The sequence below is a fragment of the Balaenoptera ricei genome, chromosome 16 (assembly GCF_028023285.1).
Source record: "Balaenoptera ricei isolate mBalRic1 chromosome 16, mBalRic1.hap2, whole genome shotgun sequence".
Taxonomy (NCBI): domain Eukaryota; kingdom Metazoa; phylum Chordata; class Mammalia; order Artiodactyla; family Balaenopteridae; genus Balaenoptera; species Balaenoptera ricei.
The window spans coordinates 57,753,836-57,781,139 of NC_082654.1; the positions used below are offsets into that span (position 1 = coordinate 57,753,836).

General features: G+C 49.1%; 1 protein-coding gene across 15 annotated transcripts in view; it reads left to right on the forward strand.

Moving 5' to 3' along the window:
• The window catches only part of KCNMA1 (potassium calcium-activated channel subfamily M alpha 1), a 786,057-nt gene that overhangs the window by 225,365 nt on the left and 533,388 nt on the right, over positions 1 to 27,304 (forward strand). The gene's annotated exons all lie outside the window — the stretch shown is intronic.

Below are 27,304 nucleotides of genomic sequence, written 5' to 3' on the forward strand. Positions count from 1 at the left end.
CTGATCTGAGCTGGAAATTGATCTCTTACCTCCTGGAACTGGTGCAAGTGGGGAGATGGACAGTGGACAGTTCAGAGGAGGGGGCAGCTGCTACCCCTAAAAAGAGTAGTTCTCTGCAGCCTGGAAGGCCAGGGGTGGAATGGCACCCAAGAAAAGCATGAAGAGGGCAGAGAGGAGTGGGGAGGCTTTATCGTGATTCTTTTTTTTTAAAAATTAATTAATTAATTTATTTATTTATTTTTGGCTGTGGTGGGTCTTCGTTTCTGTGCGAGGGCTTTCTCTAGTTGCGGCGAGCGGGGGCCACTCTTCATCGCAGTGCGCGGGCCTCTCACTGTTGCAGCCTCTCTTGTTGCGGAGCACAGGCTCCAGACGCGCAGGCTCAGTAGTTGTGGCTCACGGGCCCAGTTGCTCCGCGGCATGTGGGATCTTCCCAGACCAGGGCTCGAACCCGTGTCCCCTGCATTAGCAGGCAGATTCTCAACCACTGCGCCACCAGGGAAGCCCCTATCGTGATTCTTGGTGATCTGTGAATGGTAATCGAGGCATGTTGATGGTCAAGGCCTTGACCTTTGTCGGTTAACATACTCCCTTCACCAAACTTAATTGAAGCCCACTCTGTGCCAGCCCCGATATAAAGGTGCATTGTATCGAGACAGAGATGAGTTAGGTTGAGTGACTGTGCTGGGAATTGCACTTAGGTAGGCTGGTGAGGCACGTGTGGATGTGACGTTGAGTGGATGGCTCCTCCCTGCATCCTCCGTGGTCAAGGTGGTCCCCTTTGTGAGGTCCTCCTGGACTCTGCCTCCAGAAAGTACCTGTTTTGTTTGTTCTCCTGGGGAGTATCATGCTGATACTTCACTAGCTTTAGCTTTCCAGGTGGATGTTCTCAGTGGTGTTGGTAGAACCCAATTGTGACGTGGTTGTGAGAAGATGGACTGTTATCTTATTGCGGATAACATCCAAATCATTTACGCTGGATGAGGTAGACTGGGAATCAGCATCCAGGCTTCTAGACATGGCTCTGCCACGCATCCGTTAATGGGACTTAGGAACGGGGCTGGTTTATTGCTTCTCACTTCATCTAGTCAATGGGAGGAAGATTGCCTGGTGTATTGTGCCTGTACACACACACATGTAAAAATCTCACAGTGTATTCTTTAAGCTCTGAAAGATGTAAATAGATAATAAAAGCATCTTGTTTGAGAAAGTTTGCAAAATACTAGGTTAAAGTTATTAAACAGTTTTCTTCCTACTGTGGAACTTTTCAGAGCCCTTAATGTATACTAATAGGGGAATCACTGCCGTGGGGTACAGTATGCAGTGATTCCCAGACTCAGTTGACCGTGGAATACTTGGGTTATAGAGGAGCTTACTGAACTAATATTACTTGGAATCCACTTTGGATACTTCTAGTCTAGATAAGTGCCTCTCAATCCATGGTGATTTTGTCTCCTAGGCGACTTTTGGCAATGTTCGGAGACATTTAATTGTCACAACTAGGGAGGGAGGAAGAGTGCTACTAGCATCCAGTAGGTGGAGGCCAGAGATGCTACCAAACATTCTAAAACACACAGGACAGATGCCCACAACAAGGGTTTATCCCGCCAAAATGTCATTAGTGTCGAGGTTGAGAAACCCTGGACAAGGTGGTCCCTAAAGCAGCCATCCCCTTCGTAGCTCTAGCGCTTGGGGGAGTGGGTCATTTGGTGACACTCCCCAGCTTGGTACACCTGTTTACCCAGAGGGATGTCTGGCCCTTGAATGCCATTGCTCTCTGGAAGGCAGGAGAGGTGAGGTGGTTCTGCTGCATCCTTGTCGATACTTGCGCACCTGGCTCATGAGCCATATACCCGTATATCCATATATTCAGTAACTGTGGTCCGCATTTCTGGCAGCTCAAGGGCTGGTGACCAGGTGAGCAGAACACAAAGTCTCCCTTTCCTGGGTTTTGTTTCCACTCTCAGTGGCCAAGGTGGGGGAGCTCACTTTGCTCTGTTGCCTGAGAGACTTGGATTTCAAAGCCCACACTGCCTGCCAGGAGCCATTCCCGCAGACAGAGCTGAGATTCCAAGAAGAATCTTCAGCTCACAGAGATTCATCATCTTTATGAAGTTTTAAAATCACAGGTGGGTTTTACAGATACTCAAGATATTCCCGCTTTTCATGCTTCTTCTTGACCACACCCCCTTCTCTAAACACACATTTTCCTCCAGTAACCAAAACACAATAGGTAATGGAAATTCCATCGCAGGCTGACCCACAGAGACCCAAATGGGACCAGTGCAATTATATCTGAAGCACGGCGCTGTTAGGACTAATTAGCCTCTCACAGAAATGAATTCTCCTATGTACAACTTCAGGGAAATCAGCCTGCCATGGCTCAAGGTAGACTCTTTGTGTAGCATCCCTTCCTTTTCTGGGCTTCGGAGGTACACGTTCTTTAAGGATTCTCTGCCACCGTTGGGCCACATGAACAGTCCAACCCAAGGTGGAAATACACTTCCTGCCTGCTTCGCAGCCCCTCAGTCCTGTGCTTATTTTCATCACAGGGGGCCTCATTGTCTTTAGGAGTAAGAGCCATTTACGAAGAAGCTTGTTTTTCCCTGGGAAGGCAGCGTAGGCAAGGATCGGCAGGCTTAGCGAGGCCAGGTCTGTCACCAACAGCAACTTAAGAAGGCCTTGGGGAAACCATGTTGGAATCTGTCATCTCTGTCTTTTCCATCCTAGAGGGGGGAGCGTTGTCCTGTGTCCAGAGATGTCAAATGAGATCAAATGAGTGGAATTTATGCAACAAACTTCACTGACCGCTGGCCCTGGAGTGGGTTGTATGAAACACCTTTTCCAAAAAAACACTCAGTGACGGGTGACTTGTTGGGCGAATAAGTCCCAGGCTCTTGCGTAATTGATTCAGACATTTATTGAGTGTTAATCATGTGCTAGGGAAGTACCTATGGAGACACAGAGAGGGGGACTGAAGGCCTTTGTAAGGTTTCGGGTCAGGCGTCAGACGGGGCAGCAAAGATCTCCCACCGCTGCAGTCAGCACGATTCAGTGTTACGGGTCCTGGCACTTTGCTGAGTGCTTTCTGTGTCTCAGCTAAACCCACCCAGACCCCTTCCCAGTCACTCACCCAGCCACCCTCCCATCCACCCACCCATCTACCCTCCCAGTCACCCTTTCAGCCACCCTCTGCAGTAGACATTAACAACCTCCACTTCTGGGTGAGAAAACTGATGCTCATGGGAGGTCAGGAACCCGCCAAGTTGTAACTAGACTTTGAACCCATTTCCAGCAGACTCTAAAGCCATGCTCTTAATTCTGTGCCTCCCATGAGTGCTGATTTGAATCCGGGTCCTTAGCTCCCAGGTTGTACCCGGTCTCTGCGGCCTCAGTGCTCCAGGCTCGGGGCTCTGGGGAGGGTCTGACTGCCTGCCTAGGCTGTGACAGCACCATGGTGCTCACACGAGGTAGACAGGGCTTTCCAGTTTTGGGAAGGATTGCTGTGTGCTCAGAAATTTCATGTGCACATGTTAGAACTGAACTACCCAAAGAAGAATTTTTCAGGCCATGGCCACAACCTGTAAGTGGATCATAAAATCAATTTATCGGGTCACAATCCATGCAAAAAAAAAAAAAAAAGATATGAAAGTATGTCCTATGTAATAGGTTAGATGTTTTTTTCATGAGTCCTTTGTTGCTGTTACTTATGTACTAGATGTGTATGGGTCACAATGTAAAACAAATTTCTTACTTTGGGTGAAGGTTACAAATTTGAAAGCACCGCCCTGGAGGGGAATTGGGCATGCAGCCAACACTCCAAAGACAGGCATGCTGTGTTTGCTCTTTGAATCTCTGCTGAGGGATGGGTTGAAGGGGAAAAAGGGTACAGCAGGTCTTGGGAGGTTGGTCAGCAAGGGTTAGCTGAGAGCCCACTCTGTAGAGCTGGGCTCTACTGGTGCTTTGGGGGCTTCAGAGATGTCAGAGAGGAGGCCCCTGCTAGCCCTTGAGTTCTTCCTTTCCAGTCAGAGGGAGCAGCTCTACCCAAGAAGACAAGAGGATGTAACAGGCAACATCTACAAGAATAATAATGGAGCAGTGCAACGTAGCTGTGGTTAAGAGCATGAACCCCAGGACAGCCTGCCTGGGTTTAAATCCCAGCTCGACTCTACCTCTTACAACTCCATGGCCTTGGGTAGATCACCTAACCTCTCTGTGCCTCAGTTTTCTTATCTGTAAAGTGGGCATAAGAATGGTACACACTGCATAAAGTTGTTATGAAGATTGAGTTAGTATTCACAGAATGCTCAGACAATGCCTGGCATATATATATATATATGTGTGTATGTATATATATATATGTACGTATATGTATGTATGTGTGTATATGTATATGTGTATATATATATGTATGTATATGTGTGTGTATATATATATATATATATATATGTATATATGTTTGTTATATAAAAATGAGCATACGAGCTTTATTTGAGTGCCTAACAGAAAGCTTTACCAAGGCAAGACTTCGAGAAGGCCTTGACGGTTACTTTTCAATATTCTTCTTCCCATTATGATCATCCATAACCACTGTTTTCTTGTCATTAATATATTCTAGACACTGTGCAGAGTCTTCCATGTATGTCCTACAGTCCAGAGAAGTGGGACTCGTTATGCCCATTTTACAGATGGGGATGTGGAGTGTTTAAAGAGGGGCCAAGCCAGGGCCCAGACCCAGGTTGGTCTGGCTCTGAAGCCTGTGCTCTTGACCCAGAGGACACATTCTGTCCTTGGCCTGCCACCGCTGCTTCCTTCGAAGATGTGGCTGCTTTGGTCCCTTCCTGGCCCTGAGAAAGGGGTACTGTTCTCCCCAGCGGGCGGAGGGAGGGTTTTGAAGCACACCGGCTCTGTGGAGTGCCCGGGCCCACCCTGAGGGGTGACGCACACAGCCACTGGGAGACCTGGCTTCCTGACGGCTCTTGCAGCTGCTGCGCCTCCCACACGGCTTTGTCGGGCTGTGCTGAGGTCTGAGATGTGTCAGCAGCCTGCTCTGCCCCAGGCCTGGCTCATCCTCTCTCAGTCTCAGAAGCAAGGCCCCGCCTGGGCTGGGAGCCCGTGACGGACTCAGGCCCCTCTTTGAAGTGCTGTAGTGAAGAGACTTCCAGACAGGAAGTGTGGCTCAGCAGAGACCCATGCATTTTTAAACGCTCTCCTGCCTTTGGAGGAAGGTCCTCGAGAACGGCCGGAATCATTAGGGTGCTTAGTCATCTGGCTCACCTCCAGGGAACCCAGGATCTCGGCTCTGTTCTCAGCAGAAGTCCTGCCACCTGGGCAAAGCCAGAGGGCAGCCTACCTGACCCACCAGGGTGCTAGGCCTGCATCCTCTTGGTCCCTGACTTGTTAATGAGCTTTGATTGCTTGTTGCACACCTACTGTATATTCGTTAGGCACAGTGCTAGATGTAGATGTGTATTTATATCTATGTCTATAGAATATATATTCTAGGTAAATATAAATATATACTTATATCTACATAATATAAAATATATACACATATAAGGATATATATTCTTATTGATTAATATGTATTCTTATTAATAAATATATGTTAATATATTCTTATTAATATATATTCTTATTAATTCTTACACCATGGAAGGAGAGGCTGTATTTTATTGTCTGAGAACCTCCTGTGAGCATTCCTTCTGTGAGCAGTGCAAAGGTAAATTGTTGAATGAATAAATAAATATAGGCCTTCGTTTCTAACCCCAGAGACCCCTTATGGGGATATGGCAGATCTCTGTGATGAGAGCACGCGCCCACTACCAGCCTGCCTGAGTTCGGCTTGGCTGCTTTTTGGCTGTGTGACCATGGCAAGTGCCTTGACTTCTCTATGCCTCCGGGTCCTCATCTGCAGAATGGGAGATGTTAGTACTAGTTGTAAGGATGAAAAGGATGTGTGCATGTGCCTGGCTTAGATTCATACCTGGCCACAGCAAGTGCTTTATGCATTAGTAGTAATGTACCAGACACATCCAACATCTCACAAAATCCTCACAAACTCCCTGCAAAGCATCTCTTATAATTTTTATCTTACAGCTCAGAAACTTGAGGTTTTGAAGGGTTTACTAATCTGCTACAGTTTGCATGGCAAATTTAGATTTTAATATAAAACAAAACAAACAAAAAATGAGGCAGATTTGTCCTCTGTGACAGCATGCCATTTCTCTGGCTAGATTAATTCTCAGCTCTAAGTCAGAGGCAGAGATGTGGATGTTCCAGAAGTCCACTCTCCTGGCCAGAGACTAACATGCTGTTCGTGGGTCGACTGGGCATTTGTAATTAGATGCTGGTGTTGGAAGGGATGAGGGAGGGGACACTTAACTTCCAGGTTTTGGGGAGGGGAGGGACTCTGCTCCGTCCATCTCAAAGAATCAGACCCTTCTGTTATTTCTCAAGGGCCTTAGAGTGGGAACAGCATCCTGAAAATCTCATGATCTGCGGCAGCAGAAAATACGGCCTTGACCCACCTGTAAAATATCTGAAGGTTTCCAATTTCACACCAACTCTGTGTGAGCAGCCAGCCCTGGGTTGGCATAGATTGGAGAGGCAAAGAAGGTGTTTGGTTGTTTCTCTTTTTTTTTTTTTTTAATGTTGTGGCCTCTGAGCGTGAGAATACAGTCCCCATCCCCTGGTGTCCCCTTTCTCTCCATCAACAGTGACAAGCTGTGTCCACATTCCCTTCTCGGCACCTTCCTAAGGTATTGGGCACATAACTGTGTCTACCTCTTTTGAGAATAAAGATTATACCCCTTATTTTTCCAAAAGGAGAGGGGTATAATTTGTGACTAAAACCAAGGTGCTCAGACTGTGAAAATATCTACTGCTTGGACTTTTCCATGTCGATTAGAGAAGGCATTTCTAGCTCAGACCCAGAAGAGAAAAAACTCATTTGTCAGCGAGAAGCCCTTTATGAGTGTCTCCTAGTGAGAAATGGGACCAGTGGAGCCAGGATGGGGGAAAGCCAAGTCTCCTTAATTTATTCATTGACTCTTTTTTTAGACTAGAAAATAATCACATGCTTTTGGCCAAAACCAGCCCTGGGGCAGAAATCCAGCAAAACATCATACTAATCAGATAATCTAATTTCCAAAGAGAGACCCTAACTCAAACTCCCCCCAGCTAGCAGTGATGCAGAGATGACAGAAGGATCAGAGAACAGAGGCCCCCATCGTTCCCTTGAAGTTCATATGGACACTGACCAAGGTTAGGGCTTGGCCAGAGCTTCATCTGGGTTCTGTGCATGTGTGTGTGTGTGTGTCTCGTATCTGTGATAGTGAGAAATGCTGTATTTAGGGGAAAGGGTGCTACAAACTGGGTGGCTTGAATAAACAGAAATTCATTCTTTCATAGTTTTAGAGACCAGAAATCCAGAATCAAGGATTCGCAGGACTGTGCTCCCTCTGAAACCTGTAGGGGAGAATCCCTCCTTGCCTCTGTCTAGCTTCCGGGGTGGCCGTCCATCCTTGGCACTCCTTGGCTTGCTGCTGCATCACACCAGTCTCTGCCTCTGCCATCACATGGCCTTCTTCCTGTGTCTCTGTCTTCACATGGTGTCCTCCTTCCTGTGTTCCTCTCCTTCTTTCATAAGGACACAAGTGATATTGAATTCAGGGCTCACTTGATTGCATCTCCGAAGACCTCATTTCCAAATAAAGTCATGTTCACAGCTACGGGGTTTAGGGCTTAAACAAATTTTGCGGGGACACGGTGCAACCCACTACATGTGCTTTGCCTGACTGCTGGAGAGATGGGTCAGGGTTTCTTCTGCCAGTGTGAGGAGATGAAGAAGTTGGGGTTCTCCTGACGATCAGGAGTCCCTGGAAGGAGGAGGAAGCCTCAGGTGGAGGACTTAAGCCTTGAAGGTCCTTTTTTTCAGATCTGTGTTTCCCTAAGTGGGGTCCCGAGACTAGTAGCATCAGGTGAGAACTTGTGAGAAATGCCACATTCTTAGGCCCCACCCCAGACCTATTAAATTGGAAATTCTGGGGTGAAGTCCAGCCACCTCTGTTGTAACAAGTCTTCTTGGTGGTTCTGATGCTACAGTTCAAGAACTATTCTTCTAAATTCTTACCTTTTGTCCTCACTGCAGTGCTTTCTAATGGGGTTGCCTGTGGATGCTGGTAGATGTTTTGGGTTAAAGTAGACAGTTCTTTGGTCAAATGAGTTTGTATTGGTCTAAGTCAAACAAGTTCCTTGACTAGTTCTGAGCTTTTGATATGCTTTATGGTCCAAACATTGAAAATGTCCAGGAAGGGAAACAGTAGCATTTCCAAATATCATTGATAAAAGAACTGTCCTTTTTGTCTGGAGTATCCTATTGGACTGGTGTTCTGTAGAGTACACACTGGGAAACACTGCTCTCATCTGCATATGAAGGCATTCAGCAAACTTTTTAAGAATCACCTTCTAAGAACCAGGCCCTGTGGTGGGGGAATATACTAGTGAAGACATAGTTTCCCTCTCCCTGGAACTGAGAACTTGTGCCAGGGCTGGCAAACTGCAGGCTGCAGGCCAAGTCTGCCTGACCATCTGTTTTTTTATGGCCTGCTAGCTAAGAAGGGTTTTAACATTTTTTTAAAGATATGAAAAAAATTTTAAATGAAGGATATTTTATGAAATGTGAAAATTATATGAAATTCACATTTCAGTGTCCATAAATAAAATGTTATTGGAACACAACCACTCGTTTGTTTACATTTTATCTCTGACCACTTTTGTTCTATGGTGACAGAGTTGGACATTTGCCAAAGAGATTTTAGGCTCTGGTAGAGTCTAAAGTATTCACTATCTGACCCTTTACAGAAACAGTTTGCTGACTCCTGGTCTCCTGTGAACAAATATTTGCAGGTGCCTTGAGTGTTCTGGAGGGAGGAGTACAAGGATCACGTGACTGAAGAGCTTTCCTCACTGATGGTGGAGCTGGAGGGGCCGTTAGGGAAGGCTTTCTGGAGAGAGATCTTAAGGATGAGTGGGAAGTCTGGAATATGACCGAGTGGAGAAGGTTGTTAAAGGAAATAGTACATGCAAATCCATGAGTCATAAAAGAGAAACCACCCATGGAAGGAACGGAAGAAAGTCCAGTATGGCTGGAGAATAAGGAAGGTGAGGCTGAGAGTGGTTTCGTACGTGATCAGATGCTAGGCAAAAGCCGAACATACAAGAGCATCCTTGAAGGCCATGCTGAGGATTTTGAACTTTACCCTGAGAGCAGTGGGGAGTTGTAGAAGATTTTAAGCACAGGAATGATGTGAGTGATGGAAACTTTGCGAGATCTCTCTGGTTTAGTGTGGAGGATGAGTGGGGCACTGGAGCAAGAGTGGACACCTTATAAATAATTATGAAGCTTAGCAGTCGATCAGGAGAGAGAAGGTGAAGGTGGAGAGAAGTGTGTGGATTTGAGATGCAGAGGCTTTCTGTGAGGCTCACTTCCCCTCCTGCTGGGCCCTGTGTGCTCCGTGATGGCCTGAAGAACCTTCTTTCCTACGTGCTGGGTCCGCATCCTCTTGGACCTGATTTATTAATAAGCATTGATTGCTTGCTGCACACCTACTGTATGTCCATTAGGCAACAGTGCTAGATGTAGAGATGTATTTATGTAGAATATAAATTTATATTCTATAGGTGTAAGAATGAATAAGAATACATATATTCTTGTTATATATATTGATATTATGTAGATGTAGTTATAGTTAGATATTTATCTAGAATATATATTTATTTTCTATAGATATAAGAATTAATAAATCTATATATTTCATTGAGTGTATTCTATAGAATATATATATATTCTGTAGATGTGAAAATTAATATGATATGACCAGGTATCTGACCTCAAGATTCTTAGTTGGGAGGAAAGATGGATACTTGAACATAATGAGGGCTAATAACCAAAGGATCAAGTAACACTCTGAGGGGACAGAGAGTAAGGGTCGAGTGAACACACTGCGAGGTGTTAATTCTGATGAAGAGATCTGGAGAGGCTTCGTGGTGGAAGTGGCTTTAAAACAGAGTCTTGAAGAATGCGCGGGATTTGGAAAGGTGGGGAGATTTGTAATTAATCCAGCTGGAGCAGAACAGTGGACTTGTGACAGTGTGAGGTGTGTACAGGGAACGGCTCGGGGAGCAATGTTGCTGGAATGAGTGATGAGTGGAGGCTTATGGAGGGTGAAGAGGTGGTCCTGAGGCTCCTGATCTGGCTTGGAACTTGACCCAGACTCCTGATTACTTTAACGTTCTTGCCACCTTAATCGAGGCTGTGCTGAGAGTGTGAGCAACTCTCAGGAGTGAATCGGCAGGGGAGGGAAGGCTCTGTCTTTCTCTGATGACCAGGGGCCTTGCGTACCTAATTTCATGATCTCCCAAGGCAGGTATAAAGGATAAAAACACATCCCCTCCCCACGACCTTGTTTACCGGCTCAGCCCCTTGCCTCGAGCCAACAGCAAACTGTTGTATCAGCAAGTCCTCTTGGGGGTGGGGGTTCCTAGCCCATTCATCCTATGGCTGGTCTGACTGTGCGTCATCTCTGTTTCGACTTTCTTCTTCTGGGGGGTGCTTGCCCCGGCTGTGCCTCAAGACCAAGGACTTTCTCGTCCTTTCTTCCTTCCTTTCCTTTCTCTCTCTCTCTTTCTCTCTCTCTCTCTCTCTCTTTCTCTCGCTCTTTCTCTTTCTCTCTCTTTCTCTCTCCCTCCCTCCCTCCCTCCCTTCCTTCCTTCTTTCTTTTTTCAAAACAAACAACTTTTTATTGAAGTATAGTTGATTTACAATGTTGTATTAATTTCAGGTGTACAACAAAGTGATTTAGTTTTATATATACATATATTATTTTTCAGATTCTTTTCCATTATAGTTTATTACAAGAGATTGAATGTAGTTCCCTGTGCCATACAGGTCTTTGTTGCTTATCTATTTTATATATAGTGTGTATCTATTAATCTCAAACTCCTAGTTTAACCACCCTTCTTTCCCCTTTGGTAACCATAAGTTTTTCTATGTCTGTGCGTCTATTTCTGATTTCTGTTTTGTAAGTTCATTTGTATCTTTTTTTAGATTCCACATATAAGTGATATCATTTGATATTTATCCTTCTCTGTCCAACTTACTTCACTTAGTATAATAGTCTCTAGGTCCATTCATGTTGCTGCAAATGGCATTATTTCATTCTTTTTTTATGGCTGAGTAATATTCCATTGTATGTGTGTGTGTGTATGTGTGTGTGTGTGTGTGTGTATATATATATATATATATGTATGTATACATACCACATCTTCTTTATCCATTCCTCTGTCACTGGACATTTAGGTGGCTTCCATGTCTTGGCTATTATAAATAGTGCTGCATTGAACATTGGGGTGCATGTATATTTTTGAATTAGAGTTTTCATCTTTTCCAGATATATGCCCAGGATTGGAATTGCTGGATCATATGGTAACTCTCTTAGTTTTTAAAGGAACCTCCACACTGTTCTCCATAGTAGCTGCACCAACTTACGTTCCCACTAACAGTGTAGGAGGGTTCCCTTTTCTCCACAGCCTCTCTGGCATTTGTTACTTGTAAACTTTTTGATGATTCTGGCCATTCTGACTGGTGTGAGGTGGCACCTCATTGTGGTTTTGGTTTGCTTTTTTCTAGTTATTAGTGATGTTAAGCATCTTTTCATGTGCCTTTTGGCCATCTGTATGTCTTCTTTGGAGAAATGTCTATTTAGGCTTCTCATTTTTTGCTTGGGTTTTTTGCTTTTTTTGATATTGAGATACATGAGCTGTTTGTATATTTTGGAAATTAAGCACTTATCAGTCACATCGTTTGCAAATATTTTCTCAAGTGATGCAGCTGACAAGGACTTTCAATGAAGTTCTTTCTGGTTCTTGGTCCTGTTGTTCAGGGCTGTGACACAGGGTTATTTGCAGTCTGAGTCTTCTGTCCTGTGCCAGAAGATACTTAATAAATGTGGGTGATGATGACAGGTCCCTGGCTGATTTATTTTTAAAAGACTTCTCAAAAATTGTGAAATACAACAAATATACAGAAAGGTGTATAAAACATGAAAGTAATAAAAGTGAATAATCATGAGAAAATTCATGTAACCAACTGGGTCAAGAAATAGAATATGCTGGTATCCCCAGAATCTTCTCCATGGGTCCCTTCTCCTTGTCTGGCTTCTCACCTTTGATGCATCAATGCTAAGAAATCCTAGTAACAACTCTCTGTCTGGCTTCTGGTCAGAAAATCAGCTGCAGAAGAAGAAAAACAGAGCCTTGGGATTCAGGCAACCATCTGACCTTTCTTCCAGAGCTGCCCACACAAAGGAGGTCCCGTCTCCATGAGTTCTAGGGGCCCGGCTGACAGTTGTTATGGAAACGTGGGCTCGCAGGATGCTGGCTCAGGTGATGGCCACAGCACTCAGACAGGAGCTCCCATCCTGTAGGGCTCTTCTCTCCTTGCAGTTGTTATATCCTTACAGTAAGAGACTTCTGAGATTTAAAAGACGCTTCCTCTCTCGTGTTACCTTTCTCCCGGTGCCCACCTGGTGCAGCCGCACCTCAGCATGGTAGCTGGAGCACTAACGGAGGGAGAGAATGTTGCTTTTGTTCCAGGGGAGATTGTGGGTCCTCAGGTGAGAATATAGCAGAACTAAGAGTTCAGTAATAATTCACTAACAAACTTGACTTGCAGCCTTCCGACATTGTTTGCCAACGGCTTTTTCTAACAATGGCCTTGGGTGCCTCTCTGATTAGAGTTTGTATCTGTGGAAGGAGGCCCATCTGAATAGGCACGAGGGGAAAAACAATTTCCATCGGAAGAGAAGGCTGAAAGGCTTTGCCCTGTCTTCCAGGAGAACGGTGTGTGCCTTTTGAGATTTCAGTTCTCGAATCACTTCCCCCAGTAGCTCTTCAATATTTATACTGGGTGCATCGCAATTAGATTTGCAAATTCAGAAAATTGGGGGCATAGGGAGGGCTGCTGTGAGGAGGGAGGGAGGCCCCTGTGTTCGCAAGTATGTGGGCTGCACACACTTTCTTTTGGCTTCCTGTTGACTATTTCTGACTTCATCTTTGGGCTGGACCTGCTACTTTGTCAAGTGTGCCCTCCTGACAGAGGTCCACAGACAGGGAAAGGGCGTGGGTGCCCCGGGGGGTCGCAAGCTGCCATGTCCAGACACTCGGTGTGCTCTGTCTGGGTGGAAAACCTCATCTGAAGCCAGATTGAATCACACCAGTGTCTAAGACATTCTTCAACCATGTTAGGCAAAAGAGTCCCCCGCTGACAAGCTGGGGAAGAAGGAAACCTGATATAATTTTGGAAAAACCTTCTTCGAGAAAGAAGGTTCTCACAGCTGCCGAGCCTCTCCCCAGTGTTCAGGGTTGGAGGGGGTCCCAGGCCACAGGGAGGAGATTGATGGGTCCAGGGGTGCCAAGGGAGAGCTGAGGCTTTGCGGTGCTGGGGTGCTCGCCATTCCTAACTCCCAGTTGAAAGAGAAGGAGAAGCAGTTGTCGGAACCCGATAGAAATAGAAGTCCCCTCCCCTCTTCCCTGGCTGTTGAATTATTGTCATTATTTCACATTAAGGGCCAGGCCAGACTCTATTGTATTTGGCTGCTGTGTTGGAAACCCAGATCCAGACTAAGGTTGTGGGAACCCAGAAGCAGGGGAGCCTGGGGTTTCAGAGCCCAGCCAGGCCTCCGAGGCGGGTACGAGCTCAGAGCACAGGGAGACAGGCCCCTGTGCAGACCCGGTGGTCTGAGCCTGGGTCCTCATCCTGGGCAGCTGGTAGCATTGCCGGGTCCTGAGTAAATCTGTATGCCTGGTCACGTGGCCATCTTCCTGCCTCCCAAGGTCTGTCTGACCTGCTAGGCCTTGGTTTCCTGAGTGAGGGTCATGTTCCCCATGGGGAAAGGCCGTGGGGGACGACCTCACTGCAACAGCTCTTTTGACCTGAAGCCAAACCACATCCAAGTTCAGCAAACGGAAGAGGTAGAAGAATCTTCAGTTGGTTAGGTCTATAGGCACATATTGGATTAGGTCCTAAGTCGTGGTAGAAATCTTCCTGGAACGGGACAAATCCTTTTGTAAACAAGAACATTCATCTTTTTTTGACTGACGTGCCTGGTGAGGCACGTGCTTCTCAGAAGCCCAGTGACATCTATTCCTGTTTGGGATTTAGTGTTTGTATTTGAAAATGTAGCCGCTCTGAGGAGCAGCAGTGTGGGAGCCAGCACTCCTGTTCAAGCTTCAAGTCATGGAAACTGGCCTGGTTGAGCCAGGACATCAGCGGTGCCTGGGAAAGGGCTTGCTTTTCCAGTGCCTCCTGAGCAGACTTTCAATTTACTCAGTCAGTACATACCTATTCATCACTTGCTGTATGCCACGCACTCTGGATATTTAAAAAAATGGACCTTGACTTCAAGGAGCTTTCAAGCTAATTGGGGCAATCTGACATGCATGGGTGAAAAGACAGCTAAGGCTGCCAGCCAGGGCCTGTGCAGTGTTGAGAGAGAGGAGTATATTGTGGGCACTGGCGTTGGGACAGGGGGAGCAGCGGGGGTCTGTCACCAGGAAGACGGCTTCACTGGGCCCCTGGGATTTGATGTAGCAGGATGAAGATGGGTGGAGAGAAATGCAGAGGGCATCCTAGGGGTGGGAACCGCTGGCCCAGAGCTGTGGAGGACCAAGTCCTCTGAGAGAAGCCTGGTGGGTGAGTGGGCTTAGTGAGGAGCAGGCAGGCCTGAAGACCAGGCCTTGAGAGTCTGAGTTGTGTGCTGTGGGCAGTGAGGACTGGGGAGAATTTTGAGATTCCAGAAAATGTGAACAGAGTGAAAACAAAGCAGAATAGAACAAAACCCAGAATTCTTTCAATCACTTTTTAAACATGCTGTTAAACCTCCACTCTGTGCTGGCCACTGTTCCAGGCTCTGAGAATATGGAATGAGCAAATCTGGCCAAGGCCCTGCCCTCCTGGAGCTTACCCTCTAGTGGAGATTGATGGGGAATAAGCACCCCCGGGTATAATGTTTAGGCAGTGGTAATGGTTATGAGGAAGAGTGCAGCAAGCTAAGGGGATGGTGTGGGGCCATGGTAACAGTGGCACTGTTTCTGGGGAGATTGTTTAGGTGCTGTGCATTTCCTGCTACAGATGCAATGAGGGCTTCAGAACTCTCAGTGAGGCTGGGAACTCAGGGCCCTGTGGTATGACCGTGAGCTGTGAAAACTGATGCATTCTCTTCTCCCCTGCTCTCTGGGCCTGTGCTAGCTGAGCTGTTGGAGCCCCGAGGGACCTCGTCTCTGTCCCCTGGGTCCTACCTTTCCTGGCCCCAAGGCTGTCCCTGTTTGACCTGACAGACACACCCTGGGCTCCATGTAGGGGGGCCTGGCTACTATGAGCATGGCCTCTCTGGGCCTTAATTTCCCCTCTGTAGCATGAGGACTAGGTGAGTGGTCCCTAGACTTTCCATGGGGCACTCAATTAAAGTTTAAAAACCATAGAGAATATCACAGGGTTGCCAGTTGTTTATTTTGACAGGCAAGAAAAACTGTCAAATGCCAGCTCTACCATCATTGTCATTTCATTCAAAGGGCATGTTAATATCCAACCAAGGAGTGATGACATAATGTCAAAGAAAAGGACAGTTCTTCCCTGGGGAGGAGCGTTGGCTGTCTTTCGCCGACACACACACACGTTACATTGTGCTGCTGTTTTCCATTTCCACACTCTGTCCTGGAGAAGCAGTGCTGTGGGGACCACGGGACCAGAGGGCCTGAGAGCCAACCTCCCAGGATGCTTTGCTGTGGGGAGCCAGATCCTTCCCGATCCTCAGGTGGCGATGGGCTCCCTTCCTTCTTCTGCTTCTCCCCTCTTGACCCTCCCACTGTCTCTCTCTCAGTAACTCCTCTCCAGAAGTGGGGACTCTCCAGACTGTCCCGGGCTTCTTTTCAGGAGGTGGGAGAGAGGAGGAGCCCGTGACCTCCCTGACCAGATGAACTGGTTCCCTCAGACATTGAAACTCTGCGTCTTTGGGTAGGATTCAGTTGTTCCCCAGTCATGTTCACATCCTTGTTTTGATTCCATCTGCCTTTTCCCCACTAACTTGAGTCATACAAGTTAACTTGGCTGTGATTTGGAGATTTCTGCCTTTTTTTTTTTTTTTTTTTTTAATGGAAATGAGGGTCTTGGATTTCCTATGGGTCTTAGTTATCTGTATCCAGTCTGTCCTGATTAGAAACAAAGCTGGCCACCACTTTGGTGAAGAGGAGAGAGATGGGGTTTGCTGTCTGGCAAATCTGAATTCCCATCCTTATGAGCTCTTTATTAGCTGTGGGACCTTGGGCAGGTCATTGTCCAAGGTCACGTAAGTGCATACTCTGGCACTTAGTGGATAATACCATTTACTGAGCTCTCACCACCTGCTTTGCCTTCATCATCATGGTTGCTCCTCACAGAGACTCTCTGAGGAAGGTAATTTGCAAGCCCATCGTTTGGTTGAGGACCCTGAGGCTGGATGGGGTGGAGTGACTTGTGCCGGGTTGCATAGCGGGTTTGAGGGGAAGCCAGGAGGCGGACTCCGGGGACAACACCTGTGCCTCCCACCATTCTTGCACCGTCTCTCAGCCATGTGTGGGCCTACCCAGTCTCTTATATGAACAAGCTGTGTTTCCTTGAAGAGGCCCCCAGCCCTTCTATGACCCTAGGCTTCTTACTGAAGGGAAGGAATCAGCCTACATAAGTTCTCAGGTCCCTCACAGCTCTGACCTCTATAGATCTATGACTCTGAGATGCATTTCATTAAAAAACAAACAAAAAAACAGCAACAACACATTTTTTGAAGGGGTTTGAGTGCTCTTCTTGAAACAAGAACTCGTACTGGATTGCTTTCCCATACAATGGCCAGATTCTTCCTACAAGGAAAAGGGATTTGTATTGAACGTATGGGCCTGAGTGGGGTTTATAAGGCTGCTCTGCTGACCGTAGACCTTCAGAGAGCCTTAGTGCCTCAGTTGCTCATCTTTAAAATGGGCATAATAGTGCCTAACTTGCAACCTTGTTAACAGGATTAACCAAGAGAATACAAGGCATTCAGAAAGTTACATCCATTATCACTCTTTCTGAATTTATGGTCCTGCCTCAGACTTGCCTGCTGTGGTTACAAGTGCTTCCTCAACTGGAAAACAAATGTGATTTTCGTCTTTTGACCGGGGCCCCCGTGATGGTTTTCTTGTGTCTGTGGTTCTTGAGCCATTCTCCCAGGACAGGGCAGGCTGTCCTGCAGAACGGCAGCTCAACCACCACGTCTTTGCAGGTGAGCAGGACGGCTTGGAACCGGCCCGCTCACTCTGGCTGAGGGATCAGAGCTGAGGCCTCGGCTAATGCAGTTCCAAGTCTCTGAGGTCCAGATAGTGAAGTCTGGACTGTCACTTGTATGTTCCCATTTTATTAAGCTAATTGATTGAGAAGGAGATCTTTATTTTGCAGACGTGGTGTATTGGCTGAGATGGATGCATCAGTCCTGGATTTTGGACTGACGGGTTGACTTATTAATTTTTTTTTTTAATTAATTAATTTATTTATTTTTGACTGTGTTGGGTCTTCGCTTCTGTGCGAGGGCTTTGTCTAGTTGTGGCAAGTGGGGGCCACTCTTCATCGCGGTGCGCGTGCCTCTCACTATCGCGGCTTCTCCTGTTATGCAGCACAGGCTCCAGATGCGCAGGCTCAGTAATTGTGGCTCACGGGCCCAGTTGCTCCGCGGCATGTGGGATCTTCCCAGACCAGGGCTCGAACCCGTGTCCCCTGCATTGGCAGGCATATTCTCAACCACTGCGCCACCAGGGAAGCCCTGACTTATTAATTTTAAGCAGCAAATGTGGCCATTTGAGAACACATCTCACCATGGGATATGGTGTCTAATGGGTCAGTTTATTCCCAAATTGGCACCCCCCTCCCCTAGGCCATTTCTCCAACTCCCTCTCCCTCTCCATACATGGTTGATTATAACCGGATGTCTGTACTACAGAATTTTGTTATTTAGAAGCCATAGGGTATAAGATGATTGTTTCAGTGCTAGTAATAAACAGCATTTTATAAGGAGAGTCCATCTCTTCTTTGTACATTTTGCCTATCCTGAGGCAGCAAGGGACAGAAAAAAAGACATGGCCTTCGGTCTTAGAAGAGACTGGATTTAAATTTCAGCTCTGCCACTTACAAGATGAGTGATCTTGGAAATTACCCAACCTCTCTGAGCCTCGTTAACATTCCTACCTTGCAGGCTTGTTCTGAGGATTAAATAAGATGGTGTAAAACTGCCAAGGAGAGAACATGGCTTGTAGAGACGAGAAGGAGTCAAGGATTTCCTAAGAGCCAGCTGACTCCCCTTAGTCCCCAGGGCACTGGTGAGCAGCTTAGAACGGCCCTGAGAAGGGCCAGAAAGGACCCCCATCCTCTCCCAGCAGCTTACACCACTGGGATGGGGCAAGTGCAGGACTCAAAGTCCAGATGTCAAGGTCAGGCAGTTTCAGAGCTAGACAGAACCTTGGGGAGCGTTTACACAGCCCCTTTGAGTTTGAAGCAAGGAAACCTGAGGCACAAGATGGTCATCGACTTGTTAAAGGGCACCTGGCCTTTTTCTACTGTCACCTTTTTCCTTCCGTGATGACCTGTGTCTTCACACACAGCACGGGGGACTCCTAGAAGTGAGAATCTGGACACTGCCCCTGGAAAGCCATAGCTGAAAATGCACGTGATGATGCATTACCAGGCAACACGATGGTTTTTTTGACATCCTAGAGCAATTGGCTTTGTCCGAGCTTCTTTTTCAGCTCCTGCGGCCTGAATCTGTAGTCACCCTGCCCCTTCCCTGGATGTGTAGCCTGTAGTTAGCAGATGCAGTAGCTGCTGGATGGGTTCGTCTGGCACAAACGTGGTGCCCCATGTGCACGTGGGGTCCCGGGGGCTGGATGAGGAAGCTGCAAGGTGCAGGGGAGGCTCCGTCCTGACAGGGAGAGGTCAGATCATCGGAACTTCCCAAGGGCAGAACCCGATTCCACCACCCACTTATGGCAGTTCCTGGTGGGGGCCTGAGTCTTCGGTGCCTCATTTCCCCGTCCCTGAGTGCCAGAGTACCTATCTCCTCCCTTCTCTCCCTTTGCAGAACTCTCACTGTGAAAATCCCAGCTGGTGGTGCCCACATGCTGCTTTATTTGCTTGAGCTGCTTGAGGTAATCGGCCTAATCCCTCATACGCAGGATTATTGGTACCTGGGAGAATCCCAGGGCTGGGCCATCCTTCCAGGATATGAAAGAAGCCGTTGGGGGCAGGGGAGGACGTTTTCCTCTTGGCCTATTTGGAAGGAGTCGGGGCGGCTGGAGGACTGTTCCCCAGCCTTTAGGCCTGGTGAAGAGCTGGGGCAGAGGGACAGGATGGTGGCCTGCCCGGAGGTCCTGGAAGCCCCATGGGTTTATGGGTGTTGGTGCTCAGGCATTTCTGGGTCTTAGGGCACAGGATGCCATCATCATTGCCATGAAATAAAGCCTCTTCTAAAAGCTAAAACAGGCCTATGGATTTTTACTCAGTGGATTTCAAACGTTTTTTCCTCAGAAAACCCCTTTACTCAGGTGCAGTCTAGCACAGAACCTTAATAGGTGAAAACCGCTCAACGTAGTGGTGCTTTGATTTTCACGGGGGCCAGGGGCCTTGCCTCCTCTGCCATCCCTTGCTAACCCCCTAAGGCACCTGACAGAACACAGTGCTGGCCTCTAAGGGACAGAAAACTATGGGTTTAACCCACTGTTTCCCCTCATTTCCCAGATGGGGACTCTGCTCACTCAGAGAGGTTAAGCGAGTGGCCAGGGCCACAAAGCGTGTGCCTCGCAAAGCCGGGGCTAGAATGCAGGCCTCCTAACTTGCAGCCCAGAGCTCTTGGCCCTGCTACTCTCCTTCTAATAGGAGATGAGGACTTCTGGACTCCTGCTTTGTGGTCAGTTGAGGGCAGCTGCATGCCAGGCTGCTGGGTGGGTTTTGCTGGGTGAGAGGGGGCAGGGAGAGGCGGGGAGCTGCTGCCGGGGATGGCGTGAGGATGGGGGTCTCAGGCAGACTGAAGCAGGATCCGTCAATGCAGGCTCAGGAGAAACGGCTTTTTGATGTCGACCAGGGAGATCTGAGGACAAAGTGGGACTGTGAGACACAAGGGGAAGACAGATGGAGGTTTCCGGGTCCTTCCTTTCCCTACAGCCCTCTGGAAGTTGAGCAACCAGGAAATGCCCCATAGCACCAAGGCCCTGGGCAGAGAGAGGTGCAGGCCTGGGGCTTCCAGGGACGGGAGATGCTCTGGTCGCCGTCAGTGCCCCACCCCTCGGGTGCCCCAGGCCCTGCAGTCTTGGGCCAGGATTCCCTGTTAAGGATGCAGACGGCATGAGGGAAGCCGTCTCCTCCTTCAGCAGCATCTGTATAGAGAACCTCAGTGCTGAGCAGGAGGGCTCACAGCCTGTCAACTCGACCACGTTCGTTTCCCATCTGCTGCTCTGCTCCATGAAGGGTGATTTTTGGTTCCAAGCTGGTTCTTGGTAGAGAAGAAGAACCGTGTTCCTCTGTCCTTGTTTTAACCACCGTCTTAAGGCACAGGGACCTTGAAGAAGGGTCTCTGCGGTACATGCAGTACCCAGACGTGGGCTGAATTAAGTGTTCCTGATGGTAATAAACCTCTCCTGGGCGCTTTGTGACAGCCCGTCATCCTTCTTCGCGCATTATCCCTGGGAGGAAGTCAGCTCAGGTGCTTGTCTCTTTCTGGTGTCAGACAGCGGGGATTAAATTCTGACTGTGTCTTCCTGGGCCAGCTGCTTAAGCCCTCATCTGCAAATGAGTGCATTCAAACCCGCCTCGTAGAGTTACTGTGATGATGCTTGGAAACGGTGGCTGGGTATTGTGATCATCATTACTTATTAGTAATGTTATCTATTCTAGTTATCGTGCTTGCCAACAGTTGACTTCCCGTCTGCTGCAGCTCTCCTTCCCTCCCTCCCTTTTTTTTTTTTTTTAATTTATTTATTTTTATTTATTTATTTTTGGCTGTGTTGGGTCTTTGCTTCTGCGCGAGGGCTTTCTCTAGTTGCGGCGAGCAGGGGCCACTCTTCATCGCGGTGTGCGGGCCTCTCACTATCGCGGCCTCTCTTGTTGCAGAGCACAGGCTCCAGACGCGCAGGCTCAGTAGCTGTGGCTCACGGGCCCAGTTGCTCCGCGGCATGTGGGATCCTCCCAGACCAGGGCTCGAACCCGTGTCCCCTGCATTGGCAGGCAGATTCTCAAGCACTGCGCCACCAGGGAAGCCCCCCCTTCCTCCTTTTTATACTTCTACCCTCCGTACGTACGTCCTTCCTTCCCTCCCTCCTTCCTTCCCTCCCTCCCTCCCTCCTCTCCTTTCCTCCCCTCCCTCCCTCCCTCCTCTCCTTTCCTCCTTCCCCCTTCCTTCCTACCTTTCACCAAGATGCATCAAGTGCTTACTTAGTCTGAGCTCATAATGTTTCATTGTTGAGGATACAGCAGTGAACAAAAGAGACGAAAATGCTTCCCCTCATGGAGCTTACAGACAGTCAATGATGATTAAAGTATTCAGGCTGCCAGATGGTGGGATAAATGCTCTGGAGAAGCGTGGAGCGTAGAGGAGGAGTGATGGGATCGGGGAGGGTTGGAGGGCTGGGGTGTCATGTTCGGGGGGGGGGGCAGGGAAGTGCTCCCCCGTACGGTGAGGATTTGAACGGAGTGTGAGGTGAGGGAGCAGCCAGTGCGATCAGCCCCAGCTTGGAGAGGGCCTGGAACATTCTGGCAGCACAAGGAGGCCAGTGCAGCTGGAGCGAGCAAGGGAGTGAGTGGGAGGCCTGTAGGATGAAGGCAGGAGCGGGCAGATTGGGGGGTTGCACTGTGTGAAGTCTATGACTTGTGCTTCGACTGGGATGAGAAACCCCAGGAGGGGGTCGGCACGGCAGCGACATGATCTGACTTACATTTTGAAGCGTAGTTTTCCTCCCAGGCAATGACTGCTTAAACAGCTTCCCAGATCTAACTGAAATGTAACTAAACCCGAGGCAGACTTGGAGCTTTGCAGGGGGTGGGTGGCCTCAGCAGGGATGATCAAGGTGACTCTGGAATCCTCCTCCATCCCTACAGGTGTGGTGCCCAGGGTGGCCTTGGCACCTGGCACCTGGGGGTGAGTGAGCCCAGCTGGGCAGGAGTGGCAGAGGCTCATAGGGAGGGTGTGGCCAGCACAGCGGGCCACCTGGAAGGACTTGGCAGTGCCAACATTCTGCTCGTGCCCAGGGAGATAACCAGGCCCTGCCCAGCAAGGTGCAGGCAGGTGGGGATCCAAGAGTTGAGCCATGATGCCATCTTTGCCCACCCTTCGTAAAGAAGCTGGTACTTTCAGAAAGTGCTGTGCTCCACCTTACCCCAGATTATATGGCGGGATGTATATCTGTTTACAGAAGAGGCTTTGAGAAATGAAATGACTTGTCCAAGGCCATCCAGAAGAGCTGGACTTGGGTATTTTTTGATCCTCAGAGCTCTTTGTACCACACCACAGCCTTGAGGCTCCCAGGATACTGGGTCCAGTGAAGGAAGGGTGAGAGACAGAGAGACAGCCTGGATCTGAGGACCCGAAGCGGTGGGGTCCTGGGGTTAGCACAGGCCTGCTCTCCCACGCTGGGCCAGGGCAGCTCCCACTGCTGGGGAAAGCTGGGATGTTTGAAGATGAGACGTGTTGCCCTGTGGGGCTCCCACACCCAACCCCCCATACCAGGCCAGGTGGAGGCTTCTGCTGGCCCTGGGAACGCTCGGGCTCCAGATTACAGGCTGGCGAGGCAGGGATCTGCTTGGGAGTGATGGGTTCCCTTGGGCTAGATTTGATGGAATCACCCTCTTGGGGAGGCAAAAAGAGGGAAGAGAATAGAGCCAGCTGGGGGTTTGTGTCTTGGCTTGGTGGTTCCCAGGTAGGCAGGGTGGCACTGGGTGTGTGACTTCCCTCCAGGCCCTCCGTAGTCGGGGTTGGCATCTGAAGGCATGGCTGAGGTTCCATCTCAGGCTTTGGTCTTTGACATGGTGCTTCGGGGGAAATGCCCAAACATCCAGCAGGTATGTGCTCCGGACAGTGAGCACCTGGCAGGTGACTATGGCAGGTCCAGCCAGGCCTTTGGCCGCAGGGGACATAGGAGGGGCGAGGCCCTCCGTGACCATGTCAGAAGTCACTGAGGGGGATGGGGAGGAGGCAAGAAGGGGTGAGGCCACGTGCCCAAGCCCGGCCTGTGAGAGGCTGCCTGTGTGGGCCTGCGATGGCGGGGGGCTGCCGGCCACCCTGCTCCCCAGTGTCCACGCAGCCTCCTGTACTTTCACCCTCACCCTACAGCCCTCCCCATCCTGCAGTCCAGGCACTGAGATTAGAGACCGTCAAGTGTTGTCCTCAGGAGGCAGCTATGGCTTCTTTTGCGCAAGACTCTGGTGGGAGAGAGGGCAAGACGGAGCCTCAGGAGGGTGGCTGCGACTGGACCTCCGCTTTCCAGGACGTCCCCAGGCCCCGCCCAGTCTCATCTTTTCCCTGCTCCTCCCTCCTCCTTATTCCTCTCTTCCCTCAAAGGCATCCTTTTCTCTGTTTCAGAAAATCTCTGATGGTCTGTCTGAGGCTAGGGTAGCTGGAGCCTGTAACTGGTGGGGTTCTCTCTTACACACACGCACAGTCTCTCTCTTTCTCTCTGTCTCTCTTTTTTCCCGGAGGATGAGCAGGAATCAGGGCCAGTTCACTCCTGACAGCAGGGGGAGCCTGTTTGGCCCGACTCAGGAGTCCTCCTGGCAGAGCGGCGGGGTCCTTCTCTACAGTGGGAAGTGGAAGGTGTGGGGATGGAGGGACGCCCACTTTGCGGGGCACAGGAGAGACAGCAGTGTACTGGGACCCAGGGGGCAGCCTCCCTCTGGTCCCCAGTCGCCTCATCACAATGGGAGGTTGATCTGACGGAGCTTAGAGTCAGAGGGATCTAAGAGGTCACTTGGTCCAGGGATGACTCTGTAGGCATCCCTGCCCCCACTGTCCTGGGGGAGTGCCGCACAGCTCCTGCTGGAACCTGCCCAGAAGCTGGGCATTTACCTCCTGGTGGCCTGTTACCTAGCTGAAGCCTCATAGCTGTTAGAATCGACGCTCATTCATCCTCTGTTCTGTAATTATTTATTACGGTGTCCCTCCCAGAGCCCCCAGTCGATGGCGCGGTTTTAACTGAATATCCTTGGAGCCAACCCGTCCCACAGCAGCTGTAACTACCACGCCCCAAGCCCTGTGCTAAGCACTAGTGCATTGCTTATCTCACATAAGCTTCACCACCACCTTCCTGGGGTCTGCATGCCCGTCCCCAATTTTACATGGAGGAGGCTGAGCTTGTGAGCTAGCATGTCCCAGGTAGCCAGCTTGTAAGTGGCAGAGCAGACCTAAGCCCAGATGGGCTTGCTGCTTCCAGCCCGAGTTCTCAGGCTCTGTGTGCCTTCCCCTGAGAAATACCTGCTCTCAGTTGGCCTGTCTGTAAAATGGGGATCATTCCACCCGCCTGTCGTATTTATTACAAGGTCTAAGCAAGATAATGCAGAGAAGGCACTTAATTTTTAGTTGCTGGCCCCCAGTTCTGGCTTGGTAAATGGTGGTCAGTCGCTATTGTAATGGGCTCTGTTCCTTACCACTCCTCCCCCCAAACCCACCCCGTGTGTCCCCAGCAAGACCACTTAACCTCTCTGGGCCTCCGCCCCCTTTCTCCGGAGCAGGAGTTACACCTGCTCCCGATGAGGGATGCTCGGCCAGAGTGAGGTCAGTGGTGCAGAGGGGCTTTCCCTCCAGGCCGAGGAGCGCTGACGTGGCCTGGCGTCAGGCTGTGTGATGTGCTCGCCTCCCTGCTCCCCCAGCTCCCCACCCCCAGTCCTGCCTCCACAAGTAATTAATTACGCTCACAACATCTTGTGTAAGCGAATAATAATGAGAGCATTATCTCCCTTTCGTCTGTGTTTTTCCTTGCCTATCGTAAAGTAATTAAAATAATGAATGACTTGTAAAACAGTAGGTAAGAGGGCTGGCAAGAGAGCGTTATCTGCCATATACCTCTTGTGCTCTGAATTACTGATGCATTGAAACCACTGTGACTGGAGAGGACTCCTGACTCCCGGCCCTTTGCATGCCGATTGCCTCCTCCAGGGTCCGCCAGGTGGCTTGGGGAGCCTGCACCCCCAGGACTGAGGAGCAGAGAGCTAGCTGGTCCTTCAGGCCCCCAGGCTGTGGCCCTGGACCAGCTCAGAAATGTCTCTGGGAGGCACTGCTCAAAAGGAGACATCATAAGAGCCTCTGATTTGAGGGCCCTCCCTTTGCCCTGATCTCTTCCGTGTCTGGGCGAAGGGAGAGGCCAGGATTGAGCTGAGGGTTACGATTCATGTTCCGTTTCACATCAGGGCAGTGATGACCAAGTCAGGTCAGAATGATTACAAGCAGTGGCGCTCGAACTGGGATTCCCAGAGCAGCAGCTGCAGCATTACCTGGGAACTTGATAGAAACGGGGGTTTGGAAGTGGGGCCCAGCACTGTGTGTTTTCACGAGTCCTCCAGGTGGTTCTGACGCTGCTGAAGTTTGAGAACCACCGCTAGAGTGTCTGCGCTTCCAGGAGAGGAGGGAGGTGGTGAGACTAATTCATGAAACGTGTACTGTGTGCCGTTGGACACTATCTAACCCGGCCAATACCTATGGGGCAGGCGATATTGTCCCCATCTTACAAGGAAGGGGCAGGAGACCTGCATTTACACCTTCAGTTACTAAAAGGTGCCACGCAGCAGGGTCTCTGTCTCTTTCAGGACACCCACCTGTGCAGTCTCCACGTGGCTGAGACTTGGGGCCCTAACAGGTCATTGGGACTGGCCTTAGGTGGCTTGGGCAGCTGGCCCCCCAGATGTCGGCAGACGGCCCCCAAATACGCCCACCCTGTGCCCCTGCCCCAGGCCTCCTTTTGGACTCTTCCAGCGCTGGGGGGCCCAGTGCACTTGGAAATGAAACATGAGTGCCCGGTGTTACTGATGCTCCATCTGTTTGCCCAGCGTCCCTGAGTCGGGGTGGCTGGTGGGGGGAGAACCAGCCATCAGGAGCAGCTTCCTGCCTGCCTACAAGTCCCCAGGTGGATGACTCACTCAGTGCCTCCCAGCTCTCCTTTCCTCATTCTGGCCCACCCCCACTCACTGCAGATAAAGATTTTCACCTCTGCCTCTGGATTTTCCTCCTCACTCCAATTCACAATGATCCCCAGGGTCAGTTTGTTTTGTTAATTAATTCTAACATTTTAAATGATGAACGTAATTTTGCTGGCATCTTTTTAAACATCTGTGTCTGCAAAAATAATCTCAGTGGTTATTTGAGTAGGGGGCCCAGTTACATTTAAATTTTAGACAATGAATGTGCTTTTAGTATGAGTATGTCCCATGCAATATTTGGGACATACTTATACTGAAAAATTATTTGTTGTTTATTTGAAATTCAAATTTTGCTGGGTTTCCTGTATTTTATTTGGCAACCCCTAAGCCCAGGCTCTATAGTCAGTGAGGGGCTGACATTCATAACCCTTTTTATCCCTTCTTTCATATTTATTGAGCCAGCCATATACTAGGCTCTCTTTTAGGCACTCAGGATTCAGCAGTTGGGGGAGGCAGACTGTAAATGAAATAAGTAAGAGAATTATGGAGTGTGTGAGAACTTTTAAGTGCTTTGGAGAAAAACAAAGCAGAAAGGCAGTGCTGTCAGAAGACAGTTGGAATTTTAAAAGGGTAACCAGAGAAGAAGTATTGAAAAGGTGATATTTGAGCAAAGATTTGAGAGAGGTGAGGGAGTAAGCCATGACCCTCCATGGGAGAAGAGTATTCTAGGCAGAGGGCACAGTGCACGCGGAAGTGTACAGTTAAGGACCCCATGTGGGGCTCAGTTATCTGATGAAGTCAGCCTTGATCCTCAAGCACATTTTTAGCTACAAAGGGGAATTTATTTCCTCCTGTAACTAAAAAGGTCTTGTGTGGATTTCAGGCACAGCTGGATCCAGGTGTTCAAAAATGATGACATCAGTATTCTGCCACTTCTCCTAGTTTCCTCTGTGGTGGCTTCATTCTCAGGGAAGGATTACCTTTCTTATTCTTTCCAGCAAAAGTCCCAGGCTTGAGTCATACTGGGTTGGCATGGGATCACATAACCATCCTTGGCCCAATTGCTATTGCCAG